Below are 6,564 nucleotides of genomic sequence, written 5' to 3'. Positions count from 1 at the left end.
CTTAATTAACTCTCCATGGAAAGACAGTGTTGAGCAAAATCCACAAAACAATACATTCTAAAGGAGAAAACATGTTTCTCCAGCAGACTGTACTGCATGGTAAAATGAGAACACTTATTAGAGTTTTTGGTTTCTTTCTTTCTTTCTTTCTTTCTTTCTTTCTTTCTTTCTTTCTTTCTTTCTTTCTTTCTTTGTTTCTTTCTTTCTTTCTTTCTTTCTTTCTTTCTTTCTTTCCTTCTTTCTTTCTTTTTTGCATTTTGTGTAAAATTTAAGTTCATAGATAAAAAGAGCTACTTTTATTATTTTATTCATTAATTTTCTTATACTTATAAATAAAGTTTATTTCACTCAGCTTTCCTTGGTTGTAGGGTATAGAATGAAGCACTTTCCCACATGCATGGTTGCCACTGTTACATATTTTAAATTATTACAATTATTTACTCATTTATCAATACAATTTTAATCTAATATTCCTAAGCTCGTTTCAAAGTAACATGCTGCTCTTGGTGAATTGTAAAGCACAGATAGCCAAAATAGTTTAACAAAACTTTTAAAATTAAAGATGAGGAGAAAAATCAATGTATTAAAAGAAATTTGATCCAAAGTAGATAAATGCACAAAATGTGTGCCCACAAAATAATATATTAAATGATATATATATATATATATATATATATATATATATATTTATAGTTAATTACATATGTATCTATTTCTTCCATTAGTTTGGGATGTTATTGAAGATAGGAGTTGTAATTCATGAGCCACATGCATCATCCGGCTTGCTCCTGAGAGGCTGCAATAAGTGTTTATTGGTCTGTGAGCAATTGAATTGAAAACACAAATAGTAATGATTCTTAGTCCTAAGACACTTAAACTGAATATGGTAAGCTTCCATAATTAGGTATTGTGAAATTAAATTAGAATAAAGACATTTTACTGCACTGTCTATAATTCAAAGCTTTGCAGTGGGAAATGTAAAAGCAGCCATGTAACATCTAAATGAATATTATCCATCAGATTTGACATTTATTAAGCAATACCAGCACACTGGGCACTGCTGTAAACACAAACTCTTCTTGGTGAACTTAAATTTATATCTGTTGGCTTTGTTCCTCCTGAAATAGATGGATGTAATTTCATGGCAGATGGTAAGCAAATACAGGATGGTGACATTCCTTTTCAGTTTTTATAGGCTATGGCTTAAATCAGCTCCTTTTACTGAGAATCCATCACCTCACCCAGCCTCAAGATTCCAATTACATTCTATTCACTATTATGAGCATTCAATAGATTTACTTAGTTAGAAATAACACATGTTTGCTATACTATTGGTAATGCTCTGCCATTAAGTGGTGCATATTTGGCATAATATAGAACAGTAGTTTGATAATTTTTCAATTAAAAATATTTTGACCACAGTTCACTTTCAAAGGATGCTGCTAGGTTCAGGCTAAGCAACCTGACATCCAGATGTAATAAGAAAGTACAGAAAATCTTGGTGAAATTATGTCTGGAGAAATGGTAATCCTAAAAGACTATTATGAGAAATAAATATAAGGTAAGTAATTTAATATTTCAATACCATTTATTTATTTAAAAGTATTTCATGTGAAATACATCTTATAAATTTGATCCCATGGATATTGATTATAGGTATACATTTAATGCTAAACACTTACTTTAATGTATTTTTCTGTCTTAGTTAAACTGGTAACATTTAAGCTTCTAATTTTTTTTGAACTTCAGGGAAGAGCATAAATACAGTCTCCCACTACCACAGATTATGCAGTCGAGAGTTTCCAGAACTTGGGGAAACCAAAGGGTCAGCACAGCTGGAGTGCAATAGATGTGCCTCTTCCTGTGATGGCCACTTTCATGATAATGTTATCTCCTGTACAGGTTAAGAATTGTTTCTCACTTTCATCACATCACTAAAACCAGACGTTTTCAATTTTATGAAGTTTAGAATTTTAATTCTTTACAATGATTTTTTGTAATAATTAACAAATTTTTGAAAGAAAATTGGTAGGATGGCTTGTTTCAATGGACATGAAAGGGAAAAATACATTTGAGGATTCTTGCTTCTGTTGTCTTATGAGAAACAAGATCGTAAGCTGCTTATAGCAAATGACCTGGGAGGACCCGGATTGCTCTGCAGCTCTCTCCTATGGCCATCTTCATATATATTCTCTTTTGTTTAAAGAGGGAAATCCTAGTTCAGTTACCCAAAAGCCTTATTGTATTTCTTTTCCTATGTCCATATGGCATATTAGGATTGCCAGAAACTATGAAAGTCTTTATTTTAATTACTGTCAGAATCAAAGCCAGATCCTAGAGAGAGCATCAACGACAGATATTAACACATTCTTCTTACAGGGAAAGAGTCCAGCATCAACTTCTCTATTCTCTACTTCTAACATCTTCCTCTATTACAGAGATGGGTGTACACTCAAAGGTAGGATGTGAGGAGGTCTCGGGAACATCAGGACAATGACAAAAGTAGCTGGAGGATGGTTGTTCTCTGTGAAATACAGCTGGCTTTGTTAACTGGGACTATCAGAGTGATTCCTACCTCTCAGACTGAGGAGGGACCAACAGAAAATCCTGGCAGCCTTTCATTTCTTTTCTTTTTTTTTTTCACTCATTTTTGATACCAATCACGCATCCTCCTCCAGCCCTCTCCCCTAGCCTTCCCCTGTCAATCCACCTCCCATCCCTTCTCCAAAAAGGTAAGGCCTCCCATTGGGAGTCAGCAGAGCCTGGTGCATTCAATGGAGGCAGGTCCAAGGCCCTCCCCCTGTATCAAGGCTGTGCAAGGTGTCCCACCATAGGTAACAGGCTCCAAAAAGCCAGTTCATGCACCAGGGATGGATCCTGATCCTACTGCCAGTGGACACCTTAAGCATATCAAGCTACATAACTGTCTTCTTTATGCAGGGCCTAGTCCAGTCCCAAGGAGGCTCCTACAGCTGTTGGTCTAAAGTTCATGAGTACGCACTAGCTTGGTTTGGTTGTCTCTGTAGGTTTCCCCATCATGATCTTGATGCCCTTGAATGGAATCCCTCTTTCCTCTCTTTGACTGGAGTCCTGGAGCTCTGCCTGGAGCTTAGCTGTTGATGTCTGCATCTGTTTCCATCAATTACTGGATGAAGGCTCTATAATGACAGGGTATTCACTGAGCTGATTATTGGGGTAAGACAACTCAGGCACCCTCTCCACTATTGTTAGTAGTCCTAGCTGGCGTCATCCTTGTGGATTCCTGGAAACCTCCCTAGCACCAGGTTTCTCCCTATCTCCATGATGTCTGCCTCATCAAGGTATGTCTTTTATTGCTTTCCCACTCCGTTCATGTTCCAGCTCGACCATCCCATTCCCTTATGTAGTCATCCCCCACCCCTTACCCTCCATTGCCCACCCCTCATCCTCAGTTTACTCATGGAGCTCTCATCTATTTCCCCTTTCCAGGGCAAGCCATGCATCCATCTTAGGATCTTCCTTGTTAGCTATCTTCTCTGGAGCTGTGGATTGTAGTCTGGTTATCCTTTGTTTTACATCTAGTATTCACTTAGGAGAGAGTACATATCATGTTTGTCTTTCTGAATTTGGGTTACATCACTCAGAATGATATTGTCTAGTTCCATCCATTTACCTGCAAATTTCATGATGTCATTGTGTATATGTACCACATTTTCTTTTTCCATTCTTCAGTTGAGGGGAATCTAGGTTCTTTCCAGGGTCTGGCTGTTAAGAACAATGCTGCTATGAATGTAGTCATTGTCTTAGACAGACAGTGTATGAATATATATACATATATATATATATATATATATATATATATATATATATATATATATTGATTCCTAGCAGGTCCAACATCCATATATCCTCCTTTCTGTAAACAAATAAATGTATTTGTTTTATTTATCTTCCATTTAACAAAGCATAGATAGGCCTAATAAGGTCAGATTCTTAATACTGAATAAATAACCTACACAAGTGTCAGCCTGTATCCTAACATGGTGATTGGCAGTATACGCAATGATATTCATATCTACACACACAAATAGACTAGGAACTGGGCAGGAAAATCAAGGTGAATGGTGACAAATAAGGTGAGATTTGTCTGTACTCTTTGCATTGAGTGATCAGTTGTCTTAAGACCTGCTGGAATATTGTTCACAGGGCCACTGTACACAGGCTTCATGGATATTTCTTTAGATAAAAAGAGGTAAACATGGGGAAAAAATAAAGCAAAACTCTTTTACCAAGACTGGTATTTTTGCAGATTGAATTATACTGGGCAGTTTCTTTTTTTCTTTTCTTTTTTTTTTTTTATTTCAGGGCTGAGGACCGAACCCAGGGCCTTGTGTTTGCTAGGCAAGCTCTCTACCACTGAGCTAAATCCTCAACCCCTACTGGGCAGTTTCTATTGGCTTATTCTTTTTTTACTTATAAATATTGAAAAAATATATCTGAACCATTGATTACACTAATCCTGTGCCCTTCACTTATCATCTGTTAAACTAATTTAGTCTTTTACGCTCTAATGATCTGAGAAATGCTGCCAATTTCTCCCTCCAACTATCTCTTTGGACTATGGATTTTTCCTGTTTAGGTTGAACTGGACACGTTGTATGTTGTAAAAACAAAAAAAAAAATCTCTGTGTCCGAAATCAGTGCCTTTTGGATAATGGAAACCAGATGGTAATAACTCAGAGGGTTAAGGTGAAGCTCAAATTTTGTGTGGCATAAAAAATAAACTTTTTGACCAGCTTCATAAAATATGGTACATCAATATATTTAAACTCATATTTCACTCTTCATTACAGGTGCAATACCCAGTCCAGCAAGTCAATCCCATTATTAGTATGAATCACAGTTATTTAAACCCTACATCCTACAAATCATTATCAGTGTTACTTGTATGACCATTGTTAGTTTATCTTCTCTTGGTTTCTTGTTTTTTTTTTTTTTTCATTTTATTTTTTCAGTAAAACATGTAGTATCAGGCAAAATAAAAAACAAAAAGAAATCTTTCTAACAGTCTCTGTATAGAGTCTCTATTGGGGTAGGAAATGGATAAATAATGTTAAGTATCATCAACATATTTCATAATATTTCTGTATTTATGAAAATAGCATAATCCTTCAGTAATTAGGTAATTCACTAGTCAAGTGTTTTTGCTGCTTAGTTTCTCTAGAATAGTAGGGAATTACTAAAATCTTTTAGAACAACATATTTGGGAAATTGAGTGTTTATATTTCTGTTCATTTTCTCTGGTGTCTCAGCACCTGAGTGTCCACCTTTGTATCTTTAGGTTCATGAGATTGTCTAATCTTCTAAGTTGCCACCTTCTGTGGAGGCAATATTCCTATCTTTATGACTCAACAATGGTCTTCAATGAATACCCTAAAGATAGAATCAGATTAAATTTCCACTTCACCCAAGTTGTCAAGTAGTGGCTTTCAAATGTAGAAAGCTCTAAAAATCTGATAAATATAGTTTTAGTCTGTTTATTCCCAGAAATTATAGGTGTGATACAAACTCCATTGTCATATCTAGAGACATAAATAATTTTGTATAAAAGAATTCCCAGAGTTCAACCCTACACAAGAGTGTCCATGCCAAAAATAAAAAAATAAAAAAACTGTGTACACTTACATGTAAATATGTAAGTATGCATCCATGTATCCATGAAGTCACCGGTGGAAGCCATAAGGAAATTATGATCTGATTACCATTGATCAGGAATCATCACAGATATTTCAGCTGAGATGGAAGACACAGAGGACACAATACAGGTGACTCAAGATGAAACAGGACAAATACAAACATGGTATGTACTCACTCAAAGGTGGATACTAGATGTAAAACAAAGGATGACTAGATTGCTACTCACAACTCCAGGGAGACTACCTAGTAAAGAGGACCCTAAGAAAGATACAGGGATCACCCAACGACAGAGAAATGAGTGAGATCTACATGAGCAAACTGGACGAGAGGGATGGGTAATGAAGGGCAAGCATCAGGGGAAAGAGAGCTTAGGGGAATAGGAGATCCCAGCTGGATCAAGAACAGAGAGGGAGAACAAGGAATAGGAGACCATGGTAAATGAAGACCACCTAAGAATAGGAAGAAGCAAAGTGCTAGAGAGGTCCCCAGAAATCCACAAAGATACCTCCACAATAGACTACTGGCAATGGTTGAGAGAAAGCCTGAACCGACCTACTCTGGTGATTGGATGGCCGAACTCTTGTGCTAGAACTCTCATCCAAAAACTAATGGAAGCAGATGCAGAGATCCACAGCCAGGCTCCAGGTGGAGCTCCCGGAGTCCATTCGGTGAGAGAGAGGAGGGATTGTATGAGCGAGAGATGTTGAGACCATGACTGGAAAAAGCACAGGGACAAATAGCCAAACTAGTTTAAACACATGAACTATGAACCAATAGCTGAGGAGCCCCCAACTGGATCAGGTCCTCTGGATAAGTGGACAGTCGATTAGCTTGAACTGTTTGGGAGGCATCCAGGCAGTGGGACCAGGACCTGTCCTTAGTGCATGA

At 36.9% G+C, this 6,564-nt stretch overlaps 1 non-coding gene across 1 annotated transcript; it reads right to left on the bottom strand.

Moving 5' to 3' along the window:
• Nucleotides 1-1,746: 1,746 nt before the first annotated feature.
• On the bottom strand, nucleotides 1,747-1,911 carry LOC131924822 (U1 spliceosomal RNA). Its single transcript, XR_009383079.1, has one exon. It is a non-coding gene; the product is annotated as a U1 spliceosomal RNA (small nuclear RNA).
• Nucleotides 1,912-6,564: the final 4,653 nt, after the last annotated feature.

Source organism: Peromyscus eremicus, chromosome 14, assembly GCF_949786415.1.
Source record: "Peromyscus eremicus chromosome 14, PerEre_H2_v1, whole genome shotgun sequence".
In the NCBI taxonomy this organism is placed as follows: Eukaryota; Metazoa; Chordata; class Mammalia; order Rodentia; family Cricetidae; genus Peromyscus; species Peromyscus eremicus.
This window is presented reverse-complemented; position numbering and strand designations above follow the sequence as displayed.